The sequence below is a fragment of the Dendrobates tinctorius genome, unplaced genomic scaffold (genome assembly GCF_039654945.1).
Source record: "Dendrobates tinctorius isolate UK_male_01 unplaced genomic scaffold, ASM3965494v1 ptg000205l, whole genome shotgun sequence".
In the NCBI taxonomy this organism is placed as follows: Eukaryota; Metazoa; Chordata; class Amphibia; order Anura; family Dendrobatidae; genus Dendrobates; species Dendrobates tinctorius.
In genome coordinates, this window is record NW_027361872.1 from 2,075,410 (window position 1) to 2,088,603 (window position 13,194).

A 13,194-nucleotide genomic window follows, 5' to 3' on the forward strand; every position below is an offset into this window, starting at 1 on the left:
GCATTACACAGCAATTAAAACATCTGCAGCGTGTATATATATATATATATGGCTATATACAGTGACCGTATAAAAGCAGCATATATAGACTATATACTGGGCCTGCCACAGGATCCGCCGCGGACCGAGCATGTATGGCACTCTAACCATATGACCAAATGCAAATCTTAATTTTGCCGTCTGCCTGAAGCTGCCAACCTCGGCTATGGGGCGTGCTGACTTTCAACATGTCCGATCCTTTGTTTCTAAGGGCAGATAAGGAGGTGTCCTGCCCCTGCTTACTCACATCTCCTTCAGGAAACAACAACTATTCAAAGGATAATACCAACTTTTCCCTCACCCTGCCCTTTTTTTTTAAATCAGGACATCTTCGGGTGCTTAAAAAGAAAATCGAAAAACATACTATATTTGCCCGCAGGCACTGAGAATATGGATACAAGATCTGACCACAGTGCACGGACTGGACGGCGGCCCTCCCCACCCGAGCATGACAGCTTTATTTCTATGCAGCTGTCACGCTCGGGTCAGGAGAGCCACCGGTCAGTCCATGCACTGCGGTCAGTTCAGGGTCTGATTTATACACCCACCTGACTCTGCTCTTAGGCCGGGGTCACACTTGCAAGAAACTCGCACGAGTCTCGCGTCTCAATACCCGGCACTCGGACTGTATTGTTCAACATCTTTATCAACGATTTAGATGAAGGAATTGAGGGTAAACTGATTAAATTTGCTGATGACACAAAGCTAGGAGGGATAGCTAATACTAGAGAAGAGAAAGAGGATTCAAAAAGGTATAAATAAACTGGAGCAGTGGGCAGCAACTAACAGAATGGTTTTTAACAGGGAGAAATGCAAAGTACTACATCTGGGCAATAAAAATGAAAAAAGCATATACAGAATGGGAGGAATAGGGCTAAGTGACAGCACATGTGAAAAAGACTTGGGTATACTAATAGATCACAGACTGAATATGAGTCAACAGTGTGATGCAGCAGCAAAAAAGGCAAATGCAATTCTAGGATGTATTAACAGAAGCATACAGTCTAGATCACGTGAAGTCATTATTTCCCTCTACTCCTCTTTGGTCAGACCTCATCTGGAATATTGTGTCCAGTTTTGGGCACCACATTTTAAAAAAGACATCAACAAACTGGAGCAAGTTCAGAAAAGAGCGACCAGAATGGTGACCGGTCTGCAAACCCTGTCTTATGAGGAAAGGTTGCAGGATTTGGGAATGTTTAGTTTGCAAAAGAGAAGACTGAGAGGAGACTTAATAGCTGTCTACAAATATCTAAAGGGCTGTCACATTGTAGAAGGATCAACTTTATTCTCATTTGCACAAGGAAAGACTAGAAGCAATGGGATGAAACTGAATGGGAGGAGACACAGATTAGATATTAGAAAAAACTTTTTGACAGAGTGATCAATGAGTGGAACAGGCCGCCACGAGAAGTGGTGAGTTCTCCTTCAATGGAAGTCTTCAAACAGAGGCTGGACAGACATCTGACTGGGATGATTTAGCGAATCCTGCTTTGAGCAGGGGGTTGGACCAGATGGCCCAGGAGGTCCCTTCCAATTCTACGATTCTATGATTCTATGAGCGCTCAGTTGCATAGAAATACATGCAGCCACACACTCCGGTCCCGAGTGCCAGGTATTGAGACGCGAGGTTCGTGCGAGTTTCTCGCAAGTGTGCTCACGGCCTAAAGGCCCTTTTACATTTAGCGATGCACCAGCGATCCGACCCGGTCAGGATCGCTGGTACATCGCTAAATGATTGCTAGTGAGCTGCCACACAGGCAGATCTCACAGTGATGCAGCAGCGACGCAGCGCACGATACTCACCTTTCACACACACTCCCACAGCGATCCTGGCGTCCTCCCGCCCGCCTCCACGCGTCGCTCGTCTCACACAGCAGGAAGCGCCCGACGAGAAATGGAGCCGGACATTCTCGCGCGATCAGCGATGGACAGCGGGGGAGCCGGTCGGAGGTATCACACATAGCGATATCGCTATAACGTCACAAAACCAGTGACGTTTTAGCGATATTGCTAGCGATATCGCTATGTGTAAAACCCCCTTTACTCAAAGTGTGGCTACTGGGAGAGAATGAAGTTATTACCTCCAGGGAGCCGCCGGCTTTCAGTGATTGAGCTGCTACAGTCACTGCTTACCGCACTTCTGATTACTCTGTACGCACGCTCCGACACCTTGATTGCAGCTCGCCCTGCACGGATGCGCTCTAGAGCCGTCCATCAATCAAAGTGAATATAAGCGTCCATGATTTGTATATCTTCATAATCCTATCCTTAACACCATGACTGAAAGCTGGCGGCTTCCAGGAGGATATAAATTAATTTTCTCCCTGTAGCCGCACTTTCAGTAAAGACGACCAGGAAACATTCAAACGCTTTTTACCTGCACACTGACCATATAAATAGCATTTTTCAGGGTGGCAGTTTTCCTGTAATTGGAAGTGATATAATGAAGTTATATCCTCCCTCCTGCCCCTCTCTTTCAGGCATCCGGGTGGCTGCGCTGCTGCAGAGCATGATGTCAGCCAAGGAGCAGAGGGAGTGAGAACATCACTTTGTAATGATCGCTAACTGATCACTGTCCACTGCCCTGCCCGATGTCTGGAAGCGAGCAGCTGCAGGAGGAACATAACGACATATTCTCCCTGCAGCTGTAATTCCAATTAAGCTGCCACATAGGTTTGAATGGTATTTCCCCACAGAATACCTCCGTGGCTGCAGGTAATTACCTTTTTTTTATTTTGCTGACAGGTTCCCTTTAATGCACTGAGCTGGAGGGAGTAACTATTCCATCAGAGGCTTGACACTAGCTGAGAGTATCCACTCTGTTTCTCTACGGATTTCTCTGGGAGTCACTCACAACATAAGTTATTCTATAAAGGAAACCTGTCATGTTTTTTTCCACCTTAACGCTGATCAGTCGCCAGATTTTACAGTGTAAATATCCATTACTAAATAAATGTCTTAAAGGGGACCTGTCATCAGGATTTGATACCCCTGAAACAAGGGCTCGTTTGTAAAGGTCCTTTAATGCTCACTAAATCCTTTCTTTGCATGTAGAATTTAGTTTTGACTTTTTAGAGAAATCCTGCTTTTATGTGTTATGCTAATGAGCCGTAAGTGCAGCAGCGTGGGCGCTGCCCTTACAGCTCTCCTGGACTTTCTCCCTATTTCCCGCTGACCTCTGACTGACAGTTCACTCTTGCTTCAGTGACCTGCGTCCCCTGACCGAGTGCAGTCCTGGCCCGTCGTCATCTCAGGGGGGAAGTCATGGTCGCAGATCGATAGTCCGGGTCTCGCCACGGCGTCAGGACTGTACTGCTATCCAAAGACCGCACTTGTTCAAAATCTGGGGCAGGGGAGGCATTAATGAAACAACAGTGTCCTGTCAATCACAGACTGGAGGCAGATAGCGGGCTGGGAATAGGGAGAGAGGCTGGAGAGCTCTAAGTGCAGTGCCTGCCCCTCCGTTGCATTTGCATCTCATTAGCATAAAGTTTAAATGCTGTATTTCTTTAGAACGGAAAAATAAAATTCTAGACTTAAGATGTTATGATAGAAGACTCAGTATAATCAGTGTTTTATTCATTTAATCCTCTTCTTTTTCTGGGATCTCAGGTCCAGTGGGCGGTCCTATCAGCGACTGTTAGTTTCTGTGTATACATGTACAATGATAGCTGTCAGTCACTGGTAGGACCGCCTACTGGACCAAAAATCTCAGAAAGACCAGAGGATTAAATGCTTAAAGGGATCTTTGACCTTTTCCGGCACATCCACACAAAACACGGAAGGAGGACGGCATCGAAAAAGAAAAGGGGAGGAGCTGGACCAAGACCAGCAATGCCCCTGGGACCTGACCTCCCCGCGGGTGATTATAATAAAAGGTGTTTTTCTTTTATTGCAGGAGGGATCGGGGGCATATATACAGCACATTAGTATGCTGTATATGAGGGCTAAAAGGTGGTGGTCTTATCTCATATGGGGCAAACCTGGTGACAGGTTCCCTTTAAAACACAGGTTATAATAATTTTTTTCTCACAAAATATATATATCAGTCTGCTCTATAACATGGTGCCTACAAATTAAACTGTGCTTACATGGAGACAGGTTCCATTTAAAGGGAACCTGACATTGGGATTTTATACCCCTAACTAATGGCGTGTTAACGGCGCTTTAATGCTTATAAACCCCTGCATTTTCACGTTGACAGCTTCCCTTCAAACCTAAAGAGACTGGCGTACTCAGTTTGAAAACCCCTGTCAAAGTGGCTGTATAATCTTTTCTGAAATTTTAGAAAAACAGTCTCCGCCCACCTAGCTTGAGTGACAGCTCCTCAGTGCCCCTCCACCCTGCTGCTGCTGAGATCTCACACTGCTCGGTATCGGCTGTAGCTGTCAGTCAGGCTGAATGAGGGGAGATTGAATACACTTGGACATATAAGCTATCCTACTCTTTAGCTGGTCTCATCTTAATTTCAAGACTATACCGTCATACCGACATGGATATTTAAAGTAAGTACACCAGTCTCATTTGGTCTAAAATTTATTTCAGAATGCATACAGTTTGTATTGTGAAATTTGGTGCCTGGTGGTGACTACAGTCACCAGGAGGATTTCAACACCCACTTGACTCTTCACAGGTCAGCAGCGTGCAGTGTATAGCTTCTTAAAAAAATGATTTTAATGCTTTTTCTAAGTCTGAAAAAAAAAGCATCATGTTAATAAAGATTGTCATCTATGATGGCTGGGGTAGTAAAATGACCTCACTGATTGCTTTATCATTATTTGCTTATATCATTTATTCATATAGTACGGCGCCACCTGGTGTTCAGAGTGTAAAGCCACCTACTGAGCTGAGTTCTGATGATGATGCATGCGCTGACACCTTCCTCTCCAGAATCAATTCTCTGCATAGATAGCCTCTATTCACTCCAGAGCAGCCAATAGAATATAGCTTTGTGCCCTGTGCTGCAGTAACATGGCAGTTCAGCTGAGCAGACTTCTTTTATTTTGTCAGCTGCCAGAGGGAGAAGTAGATTTACTCTGTCCAGAAAGCCAGTCCCCATTGGTATACTTTATACATTAGCTGCAGAACCAAGGGGGGCACATAAAAGCAAAAACTGATGAAATTGTATTTTTTTTTGTTATTGCTATTCACCTTTCCTGGATCTTGGACCGGGGGATGCGTCTTCCTCCTGCCCCCATCTCGCTTTCTTGCTCTGTATGTATGATTACTTTGGCAATACTGCAACATTACTTCCCCCACCCACAGGTATTATAGGATGGCTTGTATGGAGGTTCGCCACCTGAATATTCAGATAGTTGGCGTCCATGCCACTACTTTGAAATGCTATATTGTTTCTGGTGTACTAGGTACTCTACTGTACCGCTGGTCAGCTCTTCTATACTGAACTCTGTGACAAACCCAGCTCAGCTATACCACTGGCAAGTTTTACTACATTGGATTCTGAGACAAATCCATCTCAGCTATATAATATCGCTGGCCAGTTCTGCTTTACCTGACTCCGTGACAAACTCAGCTCTGCTATGTTGCTTACTCAACGCTGTCTTACCACTTTTCATTGGATTCAGTGACAAACTTAGCTTTGTTATATGACTGAGAATACCCTGCCACACTGCTAGTCCAGTTTTGTATAACTCGGCTTGGCTACACTAGGTCTTCGTCGCTGAGTCTCCACTGCTTCCCTGTGGTTTATGGATCTTTCATGCTTGTTGCCAATTTATCAGCTCATTCGCATGAATCGGAACACTGGCATAGTTTGACAATCCGGTGGGGGATTATGCGTCTCAGATGACTAGTCCGAGCTGAATCCAGGGCTGTGGAGTCGGAGCCCATTTTGGTGGAGTTAGAGTTGGAGTAGGTGTTCATGGAAATTGAGGAGTCGGAGGTTTGGCTTACTGACTCCACAGCCCTGGTATGAGGGAGTTGGAGTCTTGGAGTCAGAGTCGGAGATGGTGTCATGGAAATTGAGGAGTCGGAGCTGGAGTCGGAGATTTGGCTTACCGACTCCACAGCCCTGGCTGAATGCCTGGCTGGCTTGTCCTTGCCTCATTTGAGTTTTTCTGCATTGGAAGAGACCTGTCCATCATGGGAAGCTGGCTGGGGACTCGCCTTGGACTTGTCATCTGAGACACATAGTCCCTAGCTGGATTTTCAAAGTAAGTTTACAGTGCAATGCCCCAGCGGTTCAGAGCCGCCAGTAGTTCGGACAGCATCAATTTGATGACATGTTCCCTGTAACTGGCAGGATATTTGCCCCAAGTTCCAGGCACCATCAATCCACTCTGCCTTATCCAGGCTAGTAATATATATGGTTTCTATATACTGGAACATGGTACACAGTGCATATATGAGACATTAACAACTATTCTGAACCTTCGTCTGTTGCCCATTCACTTGCTATGGAAATAGTGTAAGTATTGCCATTCACAAAAGCCCCAATGTAGATACCGTGATAATATTGCATTGTATCTAACACAATAGGAACATATGGGACAGGTGAACACCGAGGCCATGAATTCATTTGCACTCATCCTCCTCACCTGAAGACAGGAAGACAATGGCGTCAACCTGCTGTGACAAGATCTCGTACAAGGGGGTCACATTACATGCGCTGGGTCTACAAATAGGCGAGGAAATATTAAATGTACCCGTGTCACAACCTGCCGCCGATAAGGATAAGAGTCAAGTATCTAGAGTGTAAGCGCCTGTGGCCTGATAGAAACTATGAAGCAGTCTGTACGCAGAGCTACATAGCAATGTTATAGAATAGTATCATTGTGTTGTGACGCCGCCCTAAAAAGTACGTGTCCTTTATGGCTGACTACACCTAATATTGTATTGTGTTATACAAATACTTTTTTCCCGCACACATAGGACCTGATTCATCATTTGCAATTTTTTTTTTTTTGTAACTCTCCTTTTTTTTTGTTTTTTATTCGTTGACAATTTTTGTTACAAAGGTGCACACAGGGTTCATGAATTTTTTGCAAAATAAAAAAATGTTCTTTATTTTTGCCTTTAACCTCATTTGGGACTTTATAATGCAGTCACGTTACACTTAGGCCTCTTTCACACATCAGGTTTTCGCCGTCAGGCGCGATCCGGCGCTTTTGACAGAAACCGGATCCGGCGAAATGCAATGCCGGATCCGGTTTCCCCCCCATTGACTTGCATTTGCGCCGGATCGCGCCGGATGGCCATGCGTTTCATCCGGTTTTCGCCGGATCCGGCAATGTGTCGCAATGTGTCGCGATCCGGCGTCTGGAAAAAACGTCTACTGTAACGTTTTTTGTCTCCGGCGAAAAAGCCGGACACGCCGGATCCGGCGCGTCCGGCTTTTTCACACAATGAAAGCCTATGAGCGCCGCAATGCGCCTGATCCGGCGAAAGCCGGATCCGGTGGCCGGATCCGTTTTTTTTGGTCTGAGCATGCTCAGTAGCTCTGCCCACAAGACATATATAAAAGCAAGACAGTGGGACCCACAGCCACACCCAACATGCCACCCAAGAAAGCAACCAAGCGAAGCAGGAGAAGGCAGGAGACCACTGCAGCACCATCAGCACCACCACCACCCCAAATGGAGCAGCAAATAGAACATGCTGAGGAGGGGAGGCCAGCAGCAGATGAGAGACGGTAATTATCAAATCCCCCATTCCTCCAAACTAGGGCCATGGAATATCAAGATATTCATTGGCCCTTTGTTTCTCTTTATTCAACAGCCGCCAAAGAGATGCAGCAGCAGCAGAAATGGCATCACTGGCAGCAGCAATACCCACAGCCATGGAGTCTGGCCATCAACAGGACAGCACATCTTCTTCTGGGAGCCCTCCCTCGCATCGTCAGCGTTTGACGGTAAGTTTTTATTTCCAAAATCCATCATCTCTGTAATATATGTCTATTCATTGCCTTTTATTTCAAAACAGGATTCACAAGATGAAGAGGAGCTCCCAGAAGAAGAAGGAAGGGGTGGACAGACGCTTGGAGTGGGCTCACAATTGGTAAGTTTTTTGCATCAAACGCAGAAACACAACATCACACTACACACAACACATAGAAAACAATGTTCTGCAGACCACACACAGCAAACAAATGCCTACATCCAAAGACATAACATTTTTTGTTTTCTTCTCTAGTCTTCCAAATCTGGTGCTCGGCCAAGAGGTCCTTGCAGTGCCTCCCAGGGTCGTCGGCGACAGCAACGCGGCGGTCACCAGCGTGTAAGTATAAATATTTTTGCTTTGTTTTTTTGCACTTTTTATTTCATTTCTTTTGTGGAGGCTAATTATGTTATTTTTGTCTTTTTCTTTAACAGCCTTCACAGCGTGCTCCCGACTCTGACGGTGAGGATGGAGGACTCGATGTGGACCACCTCATCGATCTCGTCAGAGAAAGGGAGCCGCTCTGGAATATGGCTGACCGCCGCCACGCTGACCTTATCGTTACCCGACGACTCTGGGAGGAAATCTGTTCTCTCCTTGTGGGCCGCTGGGAGGACCTCGAAGCTCGGGCCCAGATTAAAGAGCGTAAGTATATACAGTACCGGTTGCTTGATGCAAACCAGTGTTTCCCGAACTCCAGTCCTCGTGGTCCCCACGGATCATGTGTTCAGGATTTCTATTTACTATGGAAATCCTGAAAACATGACCCCTGGGGACCATGAGGACTGGAGTTTGTGAAACACTGATGTTGTATACTAACCACTCCTTTCTCGTTTCAGGGAACAGAATTGTGAATCGGTGGCGGTCTGTGAGGGATCGTTTCAAGAAGGAGTTCAATAAAGAGATGCGGGCCCCGAGTGGATCTGGAGGACGCAGGAGCAAGTACAAGTACGCAGAAGCCCTGTCGTTCCTCCGGGAAACAATGCTCACCAGAAGGTAAATATTACATACCACATGTGAAAAAAATGTTAGATGTAACTTTTTTTTTTCAGCCAGGGCCATACCATGTCAGTATTTTAATTGTTTTTTTTTCTCTTTATTCCACAGCACGGTGAGCAGCACTCGGGAGCCTGCACGATTGGACCCTTCTGAGGCGATCCCTGAGGAGACCGGCACCGAGGGACACTTCGACCGCCCCGGTACATCTGCACCTTCCCAGCCTTCCCACACATTCGACCCATCTGTCCCATCCACCAGCACAGGAGCATCGTGGCCGCCTACATTACATGAAGCTGCTGGTGAGGAGATCGATTTCCCTTTACCCCACCCTTCTGCCCCTGCCACCTCTAGTACACCTGCGGGTACTGGGCGGCAGCGGCAGAGGGGTCAGGAAAAGAGTTATGCGCAAGAGTTCTTGCATCTGAATGCATCTTTCCAGAACTGTCTCAAAGTCTTGTCAGAGCAAATCTCCGCAGGCTTTCAGCAGATCAACTCCAGCATTCTGGAGGTGAAGACACTTCTGCAAACCATGCTTTCAGAAGCAAGATCTTCGCCAAACCACACCTTTTTCAGGTCTGTTGTGGAGCGCATGGAAACGCTATCTCCTACCCAGCAGATGCATGTAATGCATTCGTGCCACGGTGCTCTACAGCAGGTTACCTCCCAACCTCCACCTCCCACCACTGTAGTTCCTCCACCTGCACCCCCTCCAGCCACTTTCCATCCTCCCCCTCCTATTACATCTGCACCCCCTCCAGCCACTTTCCATCCTCCCCCTCCTATTACATCTGCACCCCCTCCAGCCACTTTCCATCCTCCCCCTCCTATTACATACCAGCAACCTCCCCAGTACCAGACATCTCCCCACTTCCAGCAACCTGCCCCGTACCAAACTCCTTCCCCGTACCAAACTCCTTCCCCGTACCAAGCTCCTTCCCCATACAACTTTCCATCAACATCATCTGCTCCTACAGTCCCTGCCCAACCCTCCACTCCACCGCCCACCACCTCTTCTGCCTCCCACATGTCCACCCATTCTGTAGCTTTTTCCACACCTTCACCTCTAACTGTTCCTTCCCCACCACGATCCCAGTCCTCTCTCCACACACCCAGTGTCAAAGTGTCCCGCAGCCCCTCCAGCAGTATTTCCACCCCACAGTACACAGATTTGTAATGTGTGTTTTTTGTAATAAAAATGCCCATTGGGTTTAAAACCTTTATTAAAAAAGTTTTTTGCACTTTAAAAACATAAAAAAAAAAAAATTTAAATAAAAGTTAAATTATCGTTTCACAATGGTTGTCTGTCATTTCTTTCTGCGGCGAACTATGTTTTAAAAAAAGGTTAAATACAGGGTATTTCAAAGGTAAAAAGGTATTCAAAACCAGGTATATAACTGTGGGTAAATTTTAGCTTTGTGCCACAGTTGTGTTCCTGGTTGTGTTTGAAGCAAAGTATTTCACCTAAAAAGTTGTGTTTATTGTTGGTGATTTCCTACCAATGTACACAACTTTTGTTAAAAGGTGAAATACTTTGCATAAAACACAACCAAGTACACACCTGTGGCCTAAAGGTAAAAATAGTAAGACCATGACAAGATAGCCAACTTTGGTTGGCAAAGGTATATACTGTTGGTCCAGAAGGTACACAAGTTTAGGGCACAAATCTTTCACACTCTGTCATCCCAGTGTACTCTGCCTTGAGGTGACATAAAGTATAGTGGAAAATTGTCCCTGAAACCGTCACAGAACTTCTAGTGGTAATATTTCCAATGACAACATCCATCTTCGCCAGTAACTTGCTCTTCTCTCCAACCTGCACTTTCTTCTCTACAACCTGTCAAAGAAGGGCTGTAGGAACATGCTATATCTAGTTTTCCAGTAGCCAATCCCGTTCGGAAGGCCAGAAGGGTCAATTTTAAAAACCGGATCCGGCGTAATCCGTCGAAAAACGGATAGAAAAACGGATAGAAAAACGGATGAACCGGATGAGACGGATCCGGTTTTGTCTGTCAAGAACAAGACGGATCCGGCAGAAAACCGGATCCGGCACTTCAGGTTTTACAAAACATTTGCCGGATCCGGCATTCCGGCACGACGCCGGATCGCGCCTGACGCCGAAAACCTGATGTGTGAAAGTAGCCTTAAACTTTTCCGGTGTAAAATTACTCCATGGGGGGGGGCTACTGGAGTACATTTGCAAAGAAGAAGTAGTACTTTTTAAACTGTTGCAATTGATAAATCGGATGAGAACATCTTGAAATTCCAAACCCTGTCCACCATGGCGAACGTTAAAAAATAAATAAATCAGGGTGACACAGAGAAAATAGACTTTACAAAAAGGCACAAATTCAAAGAAAAAACTTTACAAAAAAGGTGCAATTGAAAAACTGGGGAAAATCACCAAGAACTAAACAAAGGAAAGGTTCAAATGCAACAATGAATTGAGTCCAAAGTGGTAATACTTGGTAATACTAAAGCATGGGCTGTATACATGTACAGCATGTATTTCTTACATAGAAAGTCATGGTCTTGTTTGTAAAGTACTGTAATATCTTGATCTGCCACTAGGGGAGCTTTACAAGCATTAGGCTGTATATAGTGAGCCCCCCCTAGTGATTGCTATAGGTACTACCTTTTATGTTTTCCAGGCACCTTTTTCCCACTCTGTCTGCCATTTTCTGCCCTTTTTTGTCATATTTCTCTGTATCCCTGTCATTTGACAGTTTGTTGTGATCCCACCCATGAATGTTAGGGCTGTCATCCCAGGCAGCATTAAGAACGCCCTTTTAACTTTCCTAAGCTTTCGCTGCGTATGCATGGAGCAGACTGCATCTGTAGCACATATGTGCAGACTTACTCTTACTGATGTCACTGTGTTGTGCATCCAAAGCTGGGAGCTGGAGGAGAAAAACCTCAGAAGGATTGTCACAGGAAGCAAGGGAAAGCAGGGGTCATTGGATCGGAATTACCAGAGTGGGAACTGGGAATGTTAGGAAATAAATTATATTTAGAAAAGTGCTCCGTTTAGCTGTCGGTATGGTACAGCAGAAATTAGAGGACAATCACTTAAATGTAAAGGGTTATTCCCTTTTTTGACAAGCTCTACAGCTCCCTCCAGATGGCTAGGGGACCCCTCTGGGACCCCAGAACTGTCCCCTATTATAATGGAGATAGAACAGCAACACAGGTCTATCTAAAGTCTACTGGAGTGAAGGCAATAGCCAAGTACAGTGCTCGGTCATCTCTATTAGTCCGTCAGGTATGTATGATAATTGATGGTTGGGACCCCTATCGATTCCTACAAAGGGGTCCCCCTAATTGTCCTCTGTATGTAGAGTGGCAATGTGCATCAGTAACCACCACTCTAATCACTTGTATGCAGAGACAGCTATTCTGTCAGTCCCATCTTTTTATTATTATTATTATTATTATTATTAAGCTTTGCTTATATAGCGCCATTAATTCCATAGCGCTTTACAGACATCATCATCACTGTCCCCACTGGGGCTCACAATCCAAATTCCCTATCAGTATGTCTTTGGAGTGTGGGAGGAAACCTGAGAGCCCGGAGGAAACACGGGGAGAACATACAAACGCCTTGCAGATGTTGTCCTTGGTGGGATTTGAACCCAGGACCACAGCGCTGCAAGGCTGCAGTCAGGTACGGACTGGGGCTGGAATCCAGGACTGGCATTTGAAATCACACAGGTCCATGTTTTCCCCATCCCCATGAACCAGATGGAATACATTACTAATATTACCCTGGATGGAGGAAAGGAAGATTTTCTACTAGACCACTATTTCTAATGATACCATTGACCTGCTGGGGTAGGTGACAGAGTCAGAGACTTTGTGCTTTGTCACAACTCTTACCAGTATGCGTGTCTTGAGAACACCAATTCTGTTAACATCGTAACAGACAAGGCAGCCCATGACCAGACCAGCCCTTCTGGCATTTGCCAGAATTGCCAGATGACCAGTCCGGCCCTGGCTGCAGTGCTAACCCCATAGAAGTGAATTTTGCGATGGTTGAATATGGTTCACACAGGACTTTGGTGCGCCTGTCTTTGAGCAATCAGACACACATATTTATCACCTATTGTGTATAGACTAACACAGTACAGGAGGGGAAGTTGGGACCCCATTTTTCACACACCAGGCAATGGCAGGAAAGCCACATACACAGCCTTACTTTTGTGTCTAGCAACATTACAAATGAGTTGTCATTAAATCCCCATTCCTCTGCTGACTCTGTCC